This window comes from Aricia agestis, chromosome 5, assembly GCF_905147365.1.
Source record: "Aricia agestis chromosome 5, ilAriAges1.1, whole genome shotgun sequence".
NCBI lineage: Eukaryota > Metazoa > Arthropoda > Insecta > Lepidoptera > Lycaenidae > Aricia > Aricia agestis.
The window spans coordinates 11,681,749-11,703,696 of NC_056410.1; the positions used below are offsets into that span (position 1 = coordinate 11,681,749).

Here is a 21,948-nt window from a genome sequence, read left to right on the forward strand (position 1 = left end):
AATTAAACATAATATTACTTTTCTGTTGTACTTAATAACTTTTATATTTACTGTAACAAAATGGCCAGGCCACCCATTTTAACTTAAGTGTAGATATTTTAAATGCTCCTCGTACAGCTGACACATTATAATATTATGAAGTATTTTGCCGCGACTTAAGTGTAAAATTAAGGTTTTTAGATTTAGGGCTGAATAGTGAGTATGTAAGGTTAAAAACTTGGCTCTACATGAGATCTCACTACTTTTTGACACCACGAACTATATGTTCTCATCTTGGCAACATTTTTACATGGAAATGTTTTTGATGGGATTAACATTTTACAACATAAGACTCATTTTTCCCGTATAATTTGAACTAAGTACTGCTATTGTTAGCAGTAGTTCAAATTTTATGGGAATAAATTATAAACAAAAAACTTTTTGAAAAAAGCTTTTATTTAAATAGTCTAAAAAGAAGAAAATAAACTTCTCCTTCAAAATTTTAACTACATGTATTAAGTTATAATCCTCAATATATTATACAATTTGCATGATAATAAAAGCTTGTCGCGACTCGCAAGACTTAACAATGTACCTATCAGTACTTGATAAATTTATTAAAATAAAAATATAATATCAATTTACTCAGTTTAATTGCTACCTACTAGTTTATTTACAAATCGCGCGACAAGCTTTTATTGTCATGCAAATTGTATAATATATTGAGGATTATAACTTAATAATAAAATTTTGAAGGAGAAATTTATTTTCTTCTAGTACTATTTAAATAAAAGCTTTTTTCAAAAAGTGTTTTGTTTATAATTTATTTTTTGTTTTTTAGTTATCTCTGGCTAGATTTATTAGTCTGTTTGATAGTTATTTGTTTTGTTTCAAGAATTTGTTAAAATCTGATTAACTTAGTCCTTAAGAAATCGTACTCGATTTTGACCAGTGAAAAATCTATATTTAGCGAGTTGTTATATTCCGTTTATTTCTGCATGACTAAAAAGTTACATTTTATTTAACAAAAGTGACCGGATTTAACCGGGCATTTTCTGAAACCCGGCTGGATTTGACTTGAAGTCACGTCACGTCATTTCACGTCACGTCACATCACGTCACGTCACATGACGTCACGCCACTTCACGTCACGACACGTCACGTCACGTCACGTCACGTCACGACATGACACGACACGACACGACACGACACGACATGACACGTCACGATACGACACGACACGACTTGAGTCATAGCGCGATAAAATCGACGGTCCCTGCGTATAAAGCGACATGTCAAAAGTAGTGGTTTTCAGGAGAGCGTTTTTAAGATTCAAACTGTTACTGTAGATTATCATAAAACATTAACACAATGTTTTTGGTTGATTTGTAAAGCTTAATGTAGGCCGTTTCTAATGATATAACACAATTTTAAATATTTTCAATATTTTCGCCAAAATTACAAGATGACCGTTTTTACGCTGAAAATTAAGTCGTACATGTCCGTTTTTACGTTGAAAGAATAAAAATATTATATCAGGTCCTAAATTCATTCAGCACTTCATAAAATGATTCTTATTGTCATAATTTATAAGTTTATAATGTATGAGTAATATAAATTCTGGCTCTTCAGTAAGAAAACCTAAAAATACAGACATATCTTTTTATACGCTGCTAATTTAAGAAGTTTTTTCTATGTTATAATGAACGAATAAAAGGACATGTCATCAATAAGTATGGGTCTAAAATGAAAAATTCTAATGAAATGTGACTATTTAATAAGTGGTCGCGGGACGGTGCGTAATTTCCAACGCGGTACAAGACGGTAAGTATAGATGTCCGCATCTACCACAGTAAAATCTAATAAAACTCCCAACTTGTCGTCATTTACGTCTTTTTATCTTTGGAATTACTTGTAGGGGTAGTATATATATATATATATATATATATATATATATATATATATATATATATATATATATATATATATATATATATATATATATATATATATATATATATATATATATATATATATATATATATATATATATATATATATATATATATATATATATATATATATATATAATTGAAAATGGGAACCTATATATATATAGGTTCCCATTTTCAATTATTAAGCACGAAAACCTAAAATCTTAAAAATATTATATTATGTTACTTTATTTAAAAAAATAAAATAAAATATCTTTGTTTGCGGCTTTGCAAGAACATTGAGTATGAGTTGCGACTGCATATTAGTTTTGCGAACAAAAGGCGTTAAACTGTTTATTTTTTAAATGAAATGTTATTTATTTTATTTAAAACAGTTAATAAATAATGTAACATTAATTAAAAACTATAAATAACACTCCTTGTTCACTCGATACACAAACTAACGACGGTAAATAAGCCCTTTCAAATAATCTTCCCCGTTTTTTCCATTTTCTTCTGTTCCCTTGCTCATATTTATTTTAGCGTGATAATTTATAGCCTATAACCTTTCTCGATAAATGAGCTATCTAAGACTAAAAGAATTTTAAAAATCGGACTAGTAATTCTTGCGATTAGGGCGTTCAAACAAACAAACTTTTCAGCTAAATAATATTAGAATAGATAAGATGTTCTGTGGTCAATTTGGTGGTCGCCACTTGGAATGAAACACTATTTCGTTCCTGTGAGGAACTTGTAAGATGGTTGCATCGATGCAGCTCTGTATTCAATGGTAATGCTCAAAATTACGACCTTCTTATATTCTCAAGAGTCAGCAAAAGTTGAATATAATAATCGACTCAGAATTATATTTTACCGTCCAGACTTGTCCACTGAAGAAGTTATAACGAAGCCTCAAAGAATTTATTCATGTAAGATGCAATAAAAGTCTAAGGTCGTCAATGGTCACCTAGGGAAGGGAAATTGGAAAAGAAATTGACCTTGCCCAAGACGTATCTGAAAAGACCAAGAGAAGAAATGATGTTTTTGTTTTACCCATTAGTGAAAACAGAATTAGTTAATACATTGATACTAAAATTTGTAGATTTTTTAAATCTATACAGTTTAACTTATTAAATAGTCACATTTCATTAGAATTTTTCATTTTAGACCTATACTTATTGATGACATGTCCTTTTATTCGTTCATTATAACATAGAAAAAACTTCTTAAATTAGCAGCGTATAAAAAGATATGTCTGTATTTTTAGGTTTTCTTACTGAAGAGCCAGAATTTATATTACTCATACATTATAAACTTAGAAATTATGACAATAAGAATCATTTTATGAAGTGCTGAATGAATTTAGGACCTGATATAATATTTTTATTCTTTCAACGTAAAAACGGACATGTACAACTTAACCGTTTTTACGCAGACAATTCAAGACTGAATTTGTCTTGAATTTTCAGCGTAAAAACGGTCATCTTGTAATTTTGGCGAAAATATTGAAAATATTTAAAATTGTGTTATATCATTAGAAACGGCCTACATTAAGCTTTACAAATCAACCAAAAACATTGTGTTAATGTTTTATGATAATCTACAGTAACAGTTTGAATCTTAAAAACGCTCTCCTGAAAACCACTACTTTTGACATGTCGCTTTATACGCAGGGACCGTCGATTTTATCGCGCTATGACTCAAGTCGTGTCGTGTCGTATATTTTTTTCAACTCTCGTCTCTGGGACTCAGCTGATCTCAGACTGGCCGTGTAAGCATTGTCTAATAGTATCTAAGATTCAATAAAAAACCTATAATCCATTTTCAATTTGTCAACTTATTGTCAACAGACTTCAACCATAAATAAAAGAGTATAATTCGTATGTATAGGCTTGTCACTCAAAAATCTGTCATTTCTCATGTGTGCGTGTTGTAGTGTGTGTAATGTTTTATTTGTTAAAAAAATGTGTAACAAAAGCATAATTTCAAAATAATATTAGCTCGATGCACTCCTTCACCATATAAACCATAACTGTGCAAAATCTCATTCACCTACGTTTCCCCATTTTTCGTACAAAGTTTTTCGTTCACATATTAATATATAGATATTACAGACGATCATGTAAAGCAATTTGATATAATACGCGCCCTTAAGCAATGGCAAGTTACACCCATCTCCAAATATTTGTGTTGTTTTTTTAACAAATGACCCTTAATAATATTGTTATATTTAAATACTTTTATCATAAGTTGAAAAAATCTCACCCCTAGCTAATAAAAATAACTATATACAAGGTCCGACGCACATCGGAAAAGTGACCGACAAAAACAACGAACCTTGAAGAGTATCGATAATACGCTGCGTAAACAATATATTTTATTACTAGCTGACTTGACAGACGTTGTCCTATCTTAACGATGATTATTTAATTCAAATTGGTATCATCACTTCACTACATATTATTATAAAACAAAGTCGCTTTTTTCCCTCATGTCCCTTTGTTCCCTTTAATATTTAAAAATACGCAACGGATTTTGATGCAGTTTTCTTTAATAGATAGAGTGATTAAAGAGGAAAGTTTATAAGTATAATAACATTAATTAAATAGTGAAGAAATACTGTTAATACACATTATAAAACAAAGTCGTTTTTTTCCCTCATGTCCCTTTGTTTCCTTTAATCTTTAAAACTACGCAACGGATTTTGATGGGGTTTTCTTTAATAGATAGAGTGGTTAAAGAGGAAGGTTTATAAGTATAATAACATTCATTAAATAGTTGAGAAATACTGATAATTTTGGGGTTTCCAATATTGTGATGTCGTAAATAAAAGAATTTTTTTCCGCTTACATTGCAAACGCAATTTACGAGATTTATCAAAATAATGTATTAAGTATTGTACACTATGAATTAAAGGTCTACAGAAAACTCAGCGATGGTATATTAAGAATTTAGGGGTCATATTTGACAGTAACTTATCCTGGAAGCCTCACATTGATGCTCTTAGCTGTAAAGTTTTTCGGGCTAATGCATCTCTACGTATACTTGGTAACTTTCTACCAATCTCTACAAAGATTGCTCTGGCGCACACAATATTGTTACCCATACTAGACTATGCTGATGTTTGATATCCTTAAAAAAAAAGAATACCCATAACTGCCCGCTAACTTGGCGATGATTCCGCGTCGTCCTTTTTCACCTGGCATATGAAAGACGGGCGTGAGTGTGAAGAGAGGTTTTTCGGGTTGGTCGCCCCCTTAATAGTTAATTAAATACCAGCTAACAGAAAGTGTTAAAAGTATTGTGCGAGTGTCCCTTTACTTGTAAATAAGTATCCAAGGCCAACGATAATAATAATATCTGACATTTAATAATAACATTTGCATATAATTAATCTGATTCAGTTTTTACGTAGAAGTGATTCAGGATATTTGATTAAGTTAATTTAAGATGTATTTTTTGAGGTTAAATAATTATAATATATTTTCCTTAAATGAATAATTAATAATTAATTACCGTTATAAATAGTTTACGCAGGTTGGAGCAAAAATCGACCCAGAGTCTTTGTGGTTATAATATCGGCAACAGATACTTTTAATGTGTAAAAATGTTTAGGCTAGCTATCGTGGTTCTTGAGAAATAAGATGATGACGGACCGACGGACCGACACTGAAAACTTAAGTCTCATCTACCTAAGGTTTTTTTCGCTTTTTCCCCTTTGGTACGGAACCCGAAAACTAGTAGCCAAGTGACAGCCCTGTACAAAAATCAAAATTAAGTTTATCACTTTTGGCAGCCCTATACGATATTACAACATTAGGGTTGTCACTTTTGAGCGTAGAACCTCCATGCAGCACGCAGGTAGCTGCTGTTATACCGTGTTTGTCGGCACGAAGCTGCAGCCTTGTCGATTTGTCGGCAGGTTTTATTTCCGCCTGTCGCGTGGAAATGTGATAGCGGTTATATTTTATTTCCAATGCTTCGGTGATCGAAATAGAAAAGTGTCTGTATTGATCAACACTATTGTTCGTTTTTATGACAACTTGTGTTCATGGTCGTGTGTTGTTGTTGTTTTTAAACTTTGGGGTACTATAGCTACTATAGAGACAGAGATGTGATATTATGCACGTGTAGTTAAATGTATATGACTGGCAATTTAATTGTTTATCTTTTGTTATTGAATTAACTAATAATTTTACCAAAATAAAATTTTTAGGGTTCCGTACCCAAAGGGTAAAAACGGGACCCTATTACTGAGACTTCGATGTCTGTCCGTCTGTCTGTCACAGATTATGTATATCTGTTGCCGCTATAACAACAAATACTAAAAAAAAAAGTTAATATTTAAGGGGGGCTCCCATACAACAAACGTTATTTTTTTTGGTATTTTTGGCTCGTAATCCATAATGGCAACATATAGACACTTAAAATTTTCACAAAATCCTCAATTATATGTGTATTTTAATATTAAATAATAAAATTAAAATAAAATTAATAATTAAGGGGGCTCCCATACAAAAAACACAATTTTTTCCTTATTTTCGCTCTATAACGGTACGGAACCCTTCGTGCGCGAGTCCAACTCGCACTTGGCCAATTTTTTTTATTTTTATTTAGGCTTTTGGCGAAACCGACAATGCAGGCCTTATAAAATCAAAATTACCAACTTTGAGTTTTACAATATTGTTCTAATCAGATCTACACTTGATAAATACAAAATGATTAACCCCACCATATGTACGAGTACATCAGATGTACCAAATGTGATATGTCGAATCATCTTCATACCTCGACCCCGTAACCTTTACGCGTATATCCATAAAAAAACTACACAGGGTTATGTCGCGTTATAAATGTTCTCTTTGCTCAATAACACGTTCTAATTTGTCTAACACGATCATCCGGCCCACCGGCTCCGTGAACCTCTCGCCTAATTACCTCTTTCAGAGGGCTAGCTCACTTCAAAGTATAAAACGTCCACCATAAAACGCGGCCTAGTGGGCCGGCGAGACAAGTGAAGTGTCTCTAACGGCCGGCTTAATATTTCACTGAGTATGAGTTACACCCTTAAAATAAATCCCCGTATTTTAAAACGGACGGGACAACAAGCTTAATTGTTTTAAAAGCTTTTGCGCCGATGTCCAGTACTCTGAAAGCTTATACGTAAAACAATTTAATAATGATTTTGGTTGCACTGATAATAAAAACCGCGAGTGCTGCCTATACATTATGAATTAAAATGGCAGCTAATAAACAATTAAATCGTGGTTTATTTTTGGGTGGATTTACGCCATGAGGGTAGAAAAAGCTATGTTGTAAGTCACTTTATGTACGTAAATGTGGCACTGAGAATTTTCATTTTCTTGTTGCTAAGCAAGCTTTTCTAACGTAAAATTTCGTAAAATCGGTTGGGTAATAATAAAAGGCGAGCGTTTAAAGGCATTTTTTTCAGTGTATTCATAATTAACTGCAATCTCATATTTTTAATTACAATTTTAAACAAATATTAAATTTCTAAGGCCCTAAATATAAAATACCTACGCCACGAAAGTTCATTAAAATCGAAGGAACGATGGCTTAGTTTTAAGCCGGGACGGCCGCGCGGACATGACAAAATTATAATGGAGTTTCGCTATTCCGACCGACCCCTATAACGATACCTGTATGAAAATATTTCATTTGAGTTGTGTCGTCGGTAAATGGTAATAGACGATAATCAGCAGAAATTATTGAGTGTAGTATTATTTGTCAAGGCAATTTCTTATAGTTTATAATTATTATCATTATATTATTTACTAGCTGTTACCCGCGACTTCGTCCGCGGCAATAATATTATAGTAATATGTCTGCAGGCTGATATATCTCAAGTATCGCGCTAGCTAGAAAGTATTGAAATTACAAAATATGTCCTCCTTTTTTGAAAGTCGGTTAAAAGGTAGCCTAAGTTAGTCCTTATTATATCCGCTATCTGCCAAAAAAAGTCCCGTTAAAATTGCCCCAGCCGTTTCAAAGATTAGCCGGAACAAACAGACAAATTGTAAAAAGTGCTATTTTGGTTTATGTACCGTATGTATATTCATATGCATGTAGTAAAAAACTGTTCTTTCAATATTACAAACAGATACTCCAATTTTATTTATACGTATGTATATGTATGTATAGATGTGTAGATATGTGGCAAAAAAAACTTTTCAAATTAGATTGTGTAATGTGTACGTAGTTTCTTTGTATGGCGCAAAATTTATTGATAGCAAAGTAAGTTATGACATTCATTAGCCTATAACTACGAGCAGGTACAAATAAATCCGTCAACTTTTTTGAATGTGCACTTGCACATGTTAATTACTTAATTAACATAAGGGTATATTATTATTTTAATTGATTAGTGTCACGCTAGAACAACAAACAATAATTGATATCTACTAGACAACATTTTTTCCTTATAACGTGTGAGAAAATAATTATTACACCTACTAATTTTAATAATAATTTGTAACACCTTGGAAATCAATAAGAAACAGTCTACAACAATTTTTTTTCTTGTGAAGATAATTGAAAGAAAAAGATAAACAAAATTGTTACTAAAAAAACGTAATTTAATTAAAAAACAACCTAATTAAGGGCCTTCAGTTTCGCGCAAATTGTGACGAGTCACGAGCTGCATGGGGCCGGCCACATATTTCATACACCGCGGCACGACTAACCCAAAAAATCAAACATCGTCCTTCTCTCTTCACACTCACGCCCGTCTTTCATATGCCAGGTGAAAAAGAACGACGCGGATTCATCGCCAAATTAGTTTTTTCTCAATAAATCGATGAATATACAACATTTTAAAAATCCGCTAGGTCGATCTCTCAATGATAGAATTTTATACAATGTGTTAAAATATTAACTTAGTTCAATGCACGGTTATGGCAATAAATGAAAAATTCGTGAAAATTAGATACATCTTTGTGATTTTTTTCTATCGAGAAAATTTTAAGATATCGTGTTTTTGCTCAGATCGAATTCTCAGAAATATAATGTATTATCTAATTTTAGAAAATGAAACAATTCGGGGCTTATTTTCAAGTATAAAAATGAATTATAAAATCGACACTTTAGGGTTAGTCCCCCCTTAAGCGTAAATTCCCGCTCAAAAGGCCGGCAACACATTTGCAATTCTTCTAATATTGCGAGTGTCCATGAGCGACAGTAGTTGCTTTCCATCAGGTGACCCGTTTGCTAGTTTTCCTACAAATTTTATATAAAAAAAAAACTTAATCACCGGTTTCGGTCACAAAACTTGTATGAATAGTGCGGTCCTCTGCGTCTCGTCTCAATGTGCTCGTATCCTTAGTCAATAGTAAATTAAGACGAGGGTCGCATGGCCGAGGACGGACGGCAGAGGACCGAGGACGGTATCGTAATAGACGTGTCACGGCCAGTTAGGGCCCAGATACTGTTGAAAACTCCCACAGATTACGTCACACGACTCCATATGGGTCCACCTTGGAGATACCCTAATGTCTATGAGGAATTCACGCTGAATTAACTCTACAATTTAATATATTTTATGAGAAGGGAATCGCAGGGCTTCGGGACATATTTGAAAACATACTATTAAGTTATTGGGTAGGTACTCTTCTTCACAAAAATAGTATCCTCTGTCCATTCAAAATCAGTTTAGATGCAAAGAAGATAGAAAGACAAATACTCGTCGATTATAATAATTGTTATCATTTCATATTAGCATTGAACACATAAATTGTTTAATTATGTCAAATCAATCTATATAATTTTGAGTTTCTAACGGCCATTCCCAATATTTGATCTATCTCTGGTTTTGCCCTACTAGAGATAGAAATAACTCACATTAGACATTAGAGACATATATTTTATGTCAATTGTGAGCTATTCCTATCTCTAGTAAGGCAAAACCAGAGATAGATCAAATATTGGGAACGACCGTAAATGAGACATCTCAACTTTGTAGTAAAAGTTTTCAACGAATCAAAAAACATGCTTTTTCATTAAAATTAATTAATTAATGTTTGACGAAACAATCGAAGCCATCGATCTCGTATCGCCGACCGCAACGGCAATAAACAGGTAATAAAGAACATTTTGAAAGTGCAATATCGAACACAACACGTAAATTATCACGGTCCGACGAACACTGAAAATAGACAAGGAGGAAAGAGGCGGGCTTTATCCAATAATAATTCTCACTTGAATCGCTTTATTTGCCCGGCGACGGCGATCTGATATTGAATATGGATAAAGTGAATTATATTCAGAGTGGCTGCGGACCCGGCGACTCTCTCCCCGATAACGGGATTAGTTACAACTTATAATTGCTTCTCTCTATTCGGCATTAGAAAAAATCTGAGCGCTCACGAGATAAAGATATTTCATTATTAGCCTTTAATTCCACTTTTATTGCTTCGACCTCTTTTAATATTTTTACGACTGGAACGTTCGCGTTTACTGGATTTCGTTGGGGTGACTTTCGTTATCTGTCAGCGTTATTGTAATGGATAATGGTTCTTTTATAATGTGTACATTTTGTGAACAAAGGTAGCGTCGTTTAAATAATTCATTACAGGTTAGGTCAATTTTCGTGACTTTTTGAAGCAAGTTCTAAAGTATTCAATTGAATTATTGATTGAAAATTTCAATAGCTCTCTGATAGGCTTTGTTGCAAAGAGCTAGATTGTAACGAGGTTAGTGAAAAAATGTCATTTAGTGAGTTAGGAGTTGAGAGCAGGAACATGTTTGCATGTAACACAATTACCACCAGCGGACGGCGGGCGGGCGGGCGGCGGCCAGGGCGGGCGGCGAGGACGGCGCTATCTGAATCCAACTCAATTAACATCGGCTTTTAACTTGAACAGGATGACACGTTCATCATCATTATTTCACTCAACAATAGGCTGAAATCACTTTCTGTTGAAGACTCAACTCAATGTAACTTTTAAGTTTTCAAAATAGGCATTAGCGCTTTTTGACGTCAATTTTATAATTAAGTTAATTTTAAACGATTTAAGGGCCTGTTTCAACACTTACTGATAAGTGCCGGATAGGCTATCCACAACTTATCTAACAGATAGAGTATGGAGTATAAAGGCCTGTTTCACCACTTCCTGATAAGTGTCGGATAGACTATCCAAAATTTAACTTGATATAAGTTGTGGATAGCCTATCCGGCACCTTATCAGGAAGTGGTGAAACAGGCCCTCAGTCAGTTAGTTGTGGATAGCCTATCCGACATTTATCAGGAAGTGGTGAAACAGCCCGTAAGTCCATAATTTTAAGTAGGTATAGTACTTTTTAATACCTCCGTCGTGGGAATCGCAGACGCAATAGATATTCAATTGTTATGCGGCACCCTGGTGCCGCTTGGGAGTTGATGGGTTAAGCTCACTACGCTACGTATGAAGCTATATAATTATGTTAGCAAAAATATAACTCTGACATTGCTAATAATTTTTCGCAGAACGTAATAATGGACGTTATAATACACGTTAGACTAGTATTAAATATTATTTTCCTAGTTTAAATACGTGTATGTAATTCTCAAATGAATAGAGAGAAATTGTTGTTGCAGGTCGAGTTACTACAACAAACAGAAAATGCCAAAATCGCACAGTAAAATGAAAACTTTTAACTGAAAAACTGAAACATCAAAATATTCAATATCGCTCTACAACAGGAAATGAATGTTAGTCGGGGTTTTGGTGTTATACTTTACTTTATGTTGTCTGGTAAATAACAGCAATGCTATTTGAATGTTTGTGGATGGAGTAGTTTTGATTTTTTTAAATACTTACCGTTGATAGTGTAATTTTTCCCAAAATCAGTTAGGCTAGAGGAATTATTATAAAACTAGCGACCCGTCCCAGCATCGCACGGGTATAAAATATATAGCCACTGAAAAAATGATTAAAATCGATAGCCTATGATCCTTCACGTTGTCTACTTCTTATGTGTCAAATAACATAAAAATTGCTCCAGTAGTTCGCGAGATAAGCCCTTTCAAATAATTTCCCTCGTTTTTTCTATTAGTCTTAGCGTGATAAAATATAGCCTATCCTTCTTCGATAAATGGGCTACCTAACACTGAAAGAATCATCAAAATCCGTTGCGTAGTTTTAAAGATTGATATGAAGAACAAAGGGACATGAGGGATAAAAGCGACTTTGTTTTATAATATGTATAGATATAATAGTTTGATTTTAGTTTTATTATATTCTAGTATGCAACTCTGTTAACATTTTCGCTATCTCCTATTATTTCGGACTTTGTATATCATTCTCTTTTTAAAAATTCACTCTTTATATTGCCGAGTTGTAAATTAAATCTTACATTATAGAATATATTATCAGCAAATTTTGTACTAATTTAGCAACTAAGTATTAAGCGACGCGTGAAAGCATAACAGACAAACAATATTGTGACGCTCATATTAGTGCCTACTTGAAAACTGAAGCGTGTACTCTCTACGGGCGTCGCTTGCCTCTATAACTTTTAAGCACTCGAGTCTCGACTAATAAGTCTAATAGCTTGACACTACATGTTCGTTCAATTTCATGTACTATCATAGAAATTAATTCCTAAACAGTGGACCTACGTTATTTAGTCAAGCTATGTCAAGGTTTATAGCTATGTCCACACTGTTCACTTTCGTCTTCAATTTTCGTCATATTCTTTCATTCAACATTCGTATTAGCGCATTCAATAATTGAATGCGTCAACGAACGCAACGCCAACATTTTCATTAGAGAACAAAGCGAAAGTTTTGGATACGGTCAGAGGGCATGCGTCACAGGCAGTTCGCTGTTAACTACGCTAAAACGCATGCCCTTGATGAACAAAAAAGGCACAGTGTGGACAAAGCTAATGTTAGTCGTGATGATAGGCTTTAAAAGAGCCCGACCGAATCACCTAAGGCTCGCCATCTGCTAATGAATTACATTAAACATACGAGTATCATCAATTTCTTTAATAGTAGGTACCTACATCATATCTATAATATTATCATGAATTGAACATTTTCATGTTATTAGTAGTTATAAGTTAGTAGTAGCAAGGGTCAGTGGACAGTGAGCACCAAAACGGTACATCACGAGTGGCAATGAGGCAATGCAAAATACAGAAGTATCAAGCTATATTAGCGTGACCCAACTTGACATTTCAATTTTGTTAGCATCGTCGTGTCGGTCTCGTTACGTCTCGTTTCTGTGTGAACTTACCCTAAGGCTCATATTACAACAGCTACAACTATATCGATCTGCAAGTCGTGCCCACTTACCGGTCGTTTAGCGCAATTAAGTAGAACGAAGCCTATTTATTCGTGTTTAATGAAAAATAATGTTCAAACAAATCGCATAGTTAGTGTTGAATATTAAGTTCAGTCCGGGCGAGGGTACAGCTGGCCGCAGTAAGCCGTGGCTTTATTTACCGCCGCTGGAATTACAAATTTAATTATTATGTTTGCCTCAAAATACCGCTATATTACCTGAGAACTGGGGTAGTTGGGCTTTTATTTTAGGCGATGTTTTTCATTCGCGCGGTCATGTTTTATTGAATAACTTTGTACTGTAAATATATACAGTGTAGTGTATTGATAAATAAAGATGGACGCCTACTTAGGTAGTGGGGGGTGCTTGGAGTGGTCGCTCGACTTCGGTCTGATGATCACTTCTTCACCAGCCGTGGCCAGAGTAGTACAGTGTTCAGTTATACAGTAATCTGTGTTTAATTTACTCGCCCAGCCAATGTGCATATCGACGGATGAAAGCAGAAGTGGCGTATCTCGAAAAACCCAACTTTACAGTAGAGTCAAAAAACTTTTTTAAAAATTCATAACTTCTATATTTATCAACATAGAACGTTAAAAATTGGAACGTATTTATATTAATCTGATGCCTATACGATGAGTTTGTTCAAATTGTTCTAAAGTTGATATTTCATTGATTTTTAATAAGTTACGACAAAATATTTTTCTATTTTATGCAGCAGAAATGTTGTATCTTTGAGAGGAAATGTTTAGACAACTTAAAAAAGCAATTTTTTTTTGAGCGACGGATCTGTCGTATCTCAAATATAACATGCCCCTACAAATTTCATTTCGCCGTATCTTATTTACTTAATTAAATTGATTACAACTTTTGGTTTATGTGCAAAATCGGCGACAGACGTTGTTAAAATGGAATGCTGTATCTTAAAGTGAATGAATTGTTTGTTTTAAAAGAATGTCATTATAACATATTATAAGAAATAATACGATTATTTATTGTTATTTCTTTATAATATAAGAAAATAAACAGGGAATTTTACATGTGTGCAGCAGAAAATTACGTGAGAAACGCACGGTGGAACACTGGAACTCATTAAGGTGATGAGTGGCAGTCTTCCACCGTGAAGAATGATGGCGAAAAGTTGCAGGAGCACTCCCTGTGATACAGCCGATAGAGGAATCAGAGTGCAGCTACATCTCGGCGTAATTCCAAGGGGTCAATCCTGTTTGAAATACTATGGCAGTCAACAATTCTAGCGGCTCTTCGTTGGATACGATCCAAAGAGAGTAGTTGGTATTTGGTGCCTCTGTCCAGAGATGAGAAGAGTATTCCATATAAGGCCGAACCTGCGCCTTGTAGAGTTGTAGACGTTAGCCCGGACTGGAATACTCGTTCTGTTAAAAACATCAAGCTTTTTCGAGGCTAGCTTGGCTTCACCCTCTAGATAACACCGGAACTGGACTTCGCTCGATATGCTTACGCCAAGTATTTCAATGCTGGAGGAGATTGTTAAAGAGGTGCCTTAAAAACGAGGAGATATATGACTATTGGAGACTTTTTAGTGGTGAACGCATAAACTTGTATCTTGGCGGGGTTGAATTGAAATAAGTAACGTTGATCCTATTTAGAGACTTTCTCCTATAAATTCTCTATTGCAGACACAAGTTCGTTTCGACTTTCGATGACATTTAGAAAAATAAGGGGGAGGCTGGTATATATACAAGCTTTCCATGGGAATCAACTTTACTATCATATTTTGCATAGCAATAAATGCCGTTGGTCTGTAACATGTCATTGATCTGCTAAGGAAATTGTGACCCATTTGCCTATATTAAGGAAGCTTTGATAGCAGCGCTTTTTGCCAAACCCGATCAAAGGCCTTTGTAATGTCCAAACTAACAACCAATGTCTCTCCCTTCGACTCAATCACCTGAGCCCAACGATGAGTTCGGTACGCCAAGAGATCACCAGCCGAGCGACCCTTTCGGAACCCGTACTGTTTGTCGCTTAGTAATCCCAAGCCGCCCAAGTATCGAAAGATACTTGGGCGGCTTGGGATAGTGGATAATGGATTCCATTATATGCAAGAAGACGGAGGTTATAACGATTGGTTTGTAGTTGGAAGGATATGAGCGGTCACCTATTTTAGGGATCGGGTACACCAAAGCTGTCTTATAAGAAGCCGGATAATGCCAGAAGTGTAGGAGAAACGTAAAAGACGTGTTAAGACCGTAGCCAACTCTGGAGCACACTTTTTCAACACAATAGAAGCCGGCCCACTCTGATTTCTACGAGGACGGGTTGGGGTCCTTAGAGAGGAGGAAGGTCGAGTGCGGTGTCCCACAAGGTTCGCGTCTGGATATTTCTTGCTTCGACTGGGTCCTGCAGTGTGCTCTTCTCTCGGGCATGGAGCTCGTCTGTTACTGCGACCACACCTATGTCTTATTCCGAGAGAAGACCTTCGAGGAGGCTGCGCGGCTGGCTGAGGTGGGAGCATCGCTCATTGTCAGCCACATAGAGTGGCTTGGGCTTCGGGTACGCCTAAGCAAGTCCGAAACCCTACTCTTCCGCGGACACGGGAGGAGAGGTTCCCCACCCGGAGCACGACTCCTTATCAGAGAGATGGAGGTCAGGATGAGTCCGATGCTTAAATGTCTTGGACTCATCCTGGACGGGAGGTGGACCTTCGGCCCACATTTCCAACAGTTGGGACCGAAGGTCGTGAGGGCGGCGTCAGCGCTGGGCCGGCCGAGGGCCCAGCAAAGCCTGCAAGCGGCTATACTCCGGAGTCTGTCGGAGTATAGCCCTGTACGGTGCCCCAATTTAGGCAGATTCCCTTACCACTCGTAAGAATATATGAGAGGCCCAGCTGCGAAGAGCGCAGCGGGTCTTTGCGGTGAGGGTCCTGGGCGGCAGCCACTGCCCTGGTGGAAAACCCGACGTGGGAGCTTGTTGCGACGGTCTCTGCCGAGTGCCGAGTTGCACCTCCTCGTTTCAGAGAGGTCACGGGGCGAAGACCTACATTGGGAGGAGCTTCGGCGGGTCCGAAAGTGCGTTTGTTGGGCCGTGCAGCACCATGATTCTTAGCGGTGCTTGGGCGGGACCTCTCGCTCTCGAGCATGGTTCGCTACATGCTCGAGAGTGATGAGGCCTGGCAAGCGGCGGTCCCTTTCTGCGAAACCGTCCTTGCGTGCGAGAGGATGATCCATCCTCCGTTCCGCTCCGCTGGCGCAGGATGGGAGTACGGAGGCGTCGTTACGCGAACCTTCAAACTTCTGTCTAATATGGGGCTCCGGGTCAGGATGGGAACCTGACCGGCTTAGCTAGTCCCGGCGCCGAGGGGAATGCTTCAGTTTGCCAAAGCGTTCCCTTATTTTGGAGGAAGTCCGGTCGTGGAGGGAGCCCTGTGTTAGACATATCCAGGACATCCCTCCGTATACGGCTGAAGACAAACCGCAGGTGGTTTTAGTGGGTAATAGTCCCACATACCCCCGGGTTGCTTCAGCTTAACTGAGGCACATCCCCAACCCGGGGCACCTATGATGGGTTGCCCTGCCCATCAAAAAAGGCCCACTCTGCTTTCACTACACTTGATTAAGCTTACTTTTTGACATGAATAAACGTGCATTGATACAATAGTGTTAAGAATACAGCAACAAACTCGTTTTCTCAAATCAATGCTCGCGCATCAACTAAAAGGCGTTAAGAACGGCGTATAGGGAGCGCTGGTGAAGATATCATAGAGGGGCGGGAGGGAGATGAAATGGCGTTACTTATCTCTGTACACATGCATAACTCAACTATATTCGTTGGTTGTAATTATAGGTTTAAGATTAAAATTATGTGTTTAAAATGTAATAACTTTTTCATACCTATGAAATAAGTATAAAATAAATTATCGTATCTATAAAAGTACACAACATTTCCCGCAGCGAAATTGTCGTATCCTTGGGAATATTGTATTTTAGGCGAAAGAAATGCCGTAACTCATTCAAATCAAACTCGAGCGTTAAAAAACCTGTGTCGTATCTTTTTCTAATTTCTCACGCATTGCCGTATCTATCTTTTATCCAAAAATTGCAGTTTTTCGTCTAGTTACGACAAGTTATTTTAAGGTCTGCGCTGAAAGGTGGTAAAAATCCATGGTCGTATAGAAAGACGAGATATAGACCATTCGACGCAGATTTTTTTTATACAAAAATCAATTAAAAAGTGATTTTTGCCAAAATTCAAGTTACGCCACTTCCGCTTTCACCCGTCGATATTGTACATATTTTTTTTTGCATGGTGGAGTTTAACATATGGTGCTATTTTTTGTGAGGTAGAGAGTATAATATTTAACGTTTATAATTGCTTAAATTTTGTCCGCAGCCGAAAGGAAAAGAAAATATTTGGAATTATAATTCGTAACCCGAAAAGGTTTGTTAATGAGTAAAATTTGTCGCGTCCTAATATAACGTGAAAAAGGCCGGGGAGGGTGAAAGCAAAAAATCTCAATTATGTGTCGAGTGGATGTGAAAAATTAATGTGTTCAGTAATGGTGGGCGGTGGCCATTGGGTACTGAGGGCATCCTGAAAAACATTTTACACGAAATTAAGCTCTCTCTACTGTGATTAAGTATTAAAGTGGCAGAAAGAATTAAAAGCTGAAAGTGTTTTTAAGTCGAAGCACTAATATTGAGCTGTAATATTACTACTTTGGTTTGGAATCTTTTTCAGTATTGTCCTTCTGAATCTTCTGATACAACCTGACCGTAACAGAGAGCGATATTTTATGAAATCAATTGAAGTAAGGGCCTGTATTCACTTTGATTGACTTTGACCATAAATAAAAGTAAATACAGACCATTATGGCCTGTATTCACTTTGATTAGTGATAAGTGCAGGTGATTATTGCAGGTGATTACTAATCAGGAGATAGCAAGTGTGGACAGCGATAGATTAGTGCAAGTTCTTTACTTTCTCCTAATCTCTAATCACCTTCACTAATCAAAGTGAATACAGGCCTTAAGGCGGGGATTAATCTCAATCCAAAACGATAACCTTGCACACAGCCAAAGATTCTTTTTAGCTTAGCATAAAACTGTAGTAACTCGGGCGGATCTTCTCTATTTGTCATGTTTTTTTTTAAATATCTTTGGAAATAAACATTAAGAAACAAAATTGTTCGGTTAAGGATATTTTAATATACAGTGTGTAACAAAAATAAGTGATAATACTTTAGGGTGTGTACGTGTTCCATGTAGCGAGTTCACTGTGAAAATAGCAGCTCTGAAAGACGAAAATTTTTTTTCACTTTTGTATGGGCAAGGGCCCGAGCGTTACGAGTTTCCCCATACAAAAGTGAAAAAAAGTGTGGTCTTTCAGCGCTGCTACTTTCACAGTAAACTCTCTACAAGGAACATGTACACACCCTAAAGTATTATCACTTATTTTTGTTACACCCTGTAGATTTACTAACAATTTATTCAAATAAAATGTATAATTATCCTAGTTAATACTTATATTTCGATGAAATAGATTTTTATCGGAGATGAGTTTGTAAATTAATTACAGCCAAAGTATTACGTTTTATTAAAATGTTTATGGTTTAAGGTATTTTAAATATTGTGCTTTATATCTCATATTTTTTAACACTTCGTTATTATATTGGAACTAGGTAAACCGGGAGTCACGGAATAACAAATTGGCGTTTATCCTCGCCTTAAGGCCGTTTCCACACGACGTATCTTTTACGAACTGACGACGCGCGTATCTGATGCGCTCGTTGAAGCCGACACCTTTAGAACTTTATATTATCTGCCAAAACGCGATGAAAACGCGCAGAAGATGAGCGCATCAGAAACGCGCGTCGTCAGTGCGCAAAGATACGTCGTGTGGAAAGGCTCTAAACTAAAGTTTAAAATGTGTCGGCTTCCTTGCGTTTGCTGAGCGTTTAACTTGCGTTTGTATCGATACAAACGAGCGTTAATAACGTCGTGTAGAAGAGGTCATATTATTTTGCAACTTTTGTTTGTCAGAGTATTGGCATAATTACTTATAATTGATTATGATTTATGATTGAAAAAACGGGGTAGCAAAAGTTATTTTAGCTCGAACACGTTTAGTTTGTTTATATAATATTTTTATATTCATCCATTTTAAATCCATTATATGTTTAAATTTTTTTTTCCTGTTTTCTTCAGGCCTGCTTTAGAAATTGATTTAATATAATTTTAGTCATTCTATTTATCTAGGTGGTTAATAGAATGACTAAAATTATATTAGTTTCGTTGATATGTAATATATTTTGTTAAATCGAACTATCGGCCGCAATAAAATTTATTTAATGCTAAGCAAATTTTTTTAATAGTGTTTTTAATTAAATACCGGCAAAGATTGTTTTGCCATATAAATGATTTCTAGTATCAATATAAAAAGTAGATAAAAACCTATTCTCAAGTCGGGCCTAACGAATGTACATACAAAATTTCATTAAAATCACTGCGACACGAAAATTGTATATAATATTAGATCTGAAATACATTTGTGAACTTCGTATTAAAATTGTTAACAAACGTATTCCATCAGAACAAGTTATTAAGTTTTATCTCAATAGACTGTTTAACAGCGTTTAAAATACAAACTTTTATTACTAACCCCTTCTGGAGGTGAATTAAAAGTTCCCGCGTATGTGTCGGGCTCAAAATATTATGTCAGGTTGATCCGAAGTTAGTATAATGAGTACGTGTCTTATCTGCGCCCCGCGGACTAAGCGAGGTTCATACATCGACAATGCTCGCTCGTGCACATAGGCGTACGGTTAATATTACGTAATTTTGGATTATTAATACGGCAGAAACAGTTTGGAAATAGCCTAACTATTCATTTAAAGGAACAGACAGAAGTGGAAACCACCTTAAGGAATGGCAATTATTTTGCGCTGCCTCCGTCTCCCGAATTTTTGATCAGGTCACGTGTTCGGGCGTGAGTTGTTTTTAATCTATAGATTCTGCTTTAATTGGCTAAGGTGTCTCTGAAACGAAAGCAAAGGACAGAATATTATACGTAACTAGCTGTCCCGGCAAACGTTGTTTTGCCATAAAACGATTTTCCCTATTTTCCTGCTTTTCTATTGAAGATTTTTCTGATTTTTTTCTATAGACCTCACGGAGCCCGAGACTTTTCCAACGAATGCAAAACCGTCTAAATCGGTTCGTGCGTTCTGGAGTTATAGCGTCAGGAAGGAAAACTCGACTTATTTTATATATTAGATATTACGCTGTCCTTTTCTGGACGATAGCTGTTCATAGGATGAACTGGCTCTTTATTACAGCCATGGCCGTACTCTACCATAATATTATTAAGTTTTGATATTACATTTTGCTCTACAACATTTTATAACTATCATTTAACAGCGTAATATGATCCACTCATCTCAATTGATGAGCGTACATTATTGTTTTAATATTTATTGCTAATTAATTATAAAGCACATTTAATCGCAACGCTTATTGCGTTTATAATGGCGGACCGTTGATACATCCGACCGAAGGATTAATTCTTTTAAAAGCATGAAAAGCTCGCAGCTATGGCCGGGAAAATCGTTAAAAGCATGTAATACCCAAATGCTTCTATAATCTACGACCCGGTTTTTATACTCCTAAAATGTTATGACAGCAAAATATTTTCACGTTTGTACCGTTTCGGTGTATTTTTTACGTTCACATCGTCGTCTTCGTATTAACCAAAAAAATATATATATATACAACAATTGATAAATATATACAAGAATTGCTCGTTTAAAGATATAAGATAAAATTGATGTCCACACTATGAAATTTCATCTTCAATTTTCGTCATCATCTTTTTATTCAACTTTAGTTTGGCATATTCAATAATTGAATGCGTCAAAATCCACCCGCGTTGGAAAGAAGTGTCATAACTCATAGCGTCGCGGGTATGCCTCACGTGCGATGTTGACTGCGCTAATAACGCATTTACGGATTTCGGATAATCCCCCCACGTTGCTAATCGCTTGTATTGGTCCCATCCGTTACTATAGTCAATTTGGGTGTCATTAGTAATAACTAGTCACTACTCTTAATAAACCTTTAGCTTGAAAATTCTTTTAAAACAAGTAAAGTATAAAAAATGTAGAGCACATTTTATTGCTAATATTTGATTTTCAACGTAGTTTTCAAGCGACATATTTGAGTATAAGTTTCCCGTTTATCGTCGTGTTTAAAATCTGTTACCCGCCCCTTGTGTGGCATGAGGGTCACGTGCGTGAGTCTAAGCGCTCGCTTATTACGTTTACATAGTAAGCGATGGCGTAACTAAATAAACTTTTTGTGATTTTATTTTACTCTAGAATCAAAATATCTACCGACTTATTCCGGAACAAAAAGTAGCCGATGTTTATCCGCGGTCTACCCTATCTTTGTTCGTAGTTCTATCAAAATCAGGCTAGTGTTTTTAGAGCCTTGGATGCAAGTAATGAATTTATCAACATTCCTTTACAGACTACCAATATATAAAGAAACGATTATTCACAGATTGAACTCAACTAAAGAAGGAAAAGAATAAGTACTTAAATAAACTTGTGTAGTAACTAGTATGCTGTTAGAAAAAATATAATAGAATAAATGCCCTGTAATAAATCCCTAATTAGACAATATCGGAAAATTAGCCATGGCCCATGACAATATAATGGACGAACACGTAATAAACTTCAGTTTGTTATCAAAGAATTGACATTTTTAGAAACT

General features: G+C 35.8%; 1 long non-coding RNA gene across 1 annotated transcript; it reads left to right on the forward strand.

The window, feature by feature from the left end:
• The first annotated feature begins 123 nt into the window (after positions 1-123).
• On the forward strand, positions 124-15,413 carry LOC121726938. The gene is made up of 3 exons (XR_006035594.1): positions 124-140; positions 14,489-14,491; positions 15,296-15,413. It is a non-coding gene; the product is annotated as an uncharacterized LOC121726938 (long non-coding RNA).
• The last annotated feature ends 6,535 nt before the right edge of the window (positions 15,414-21,948 follow it).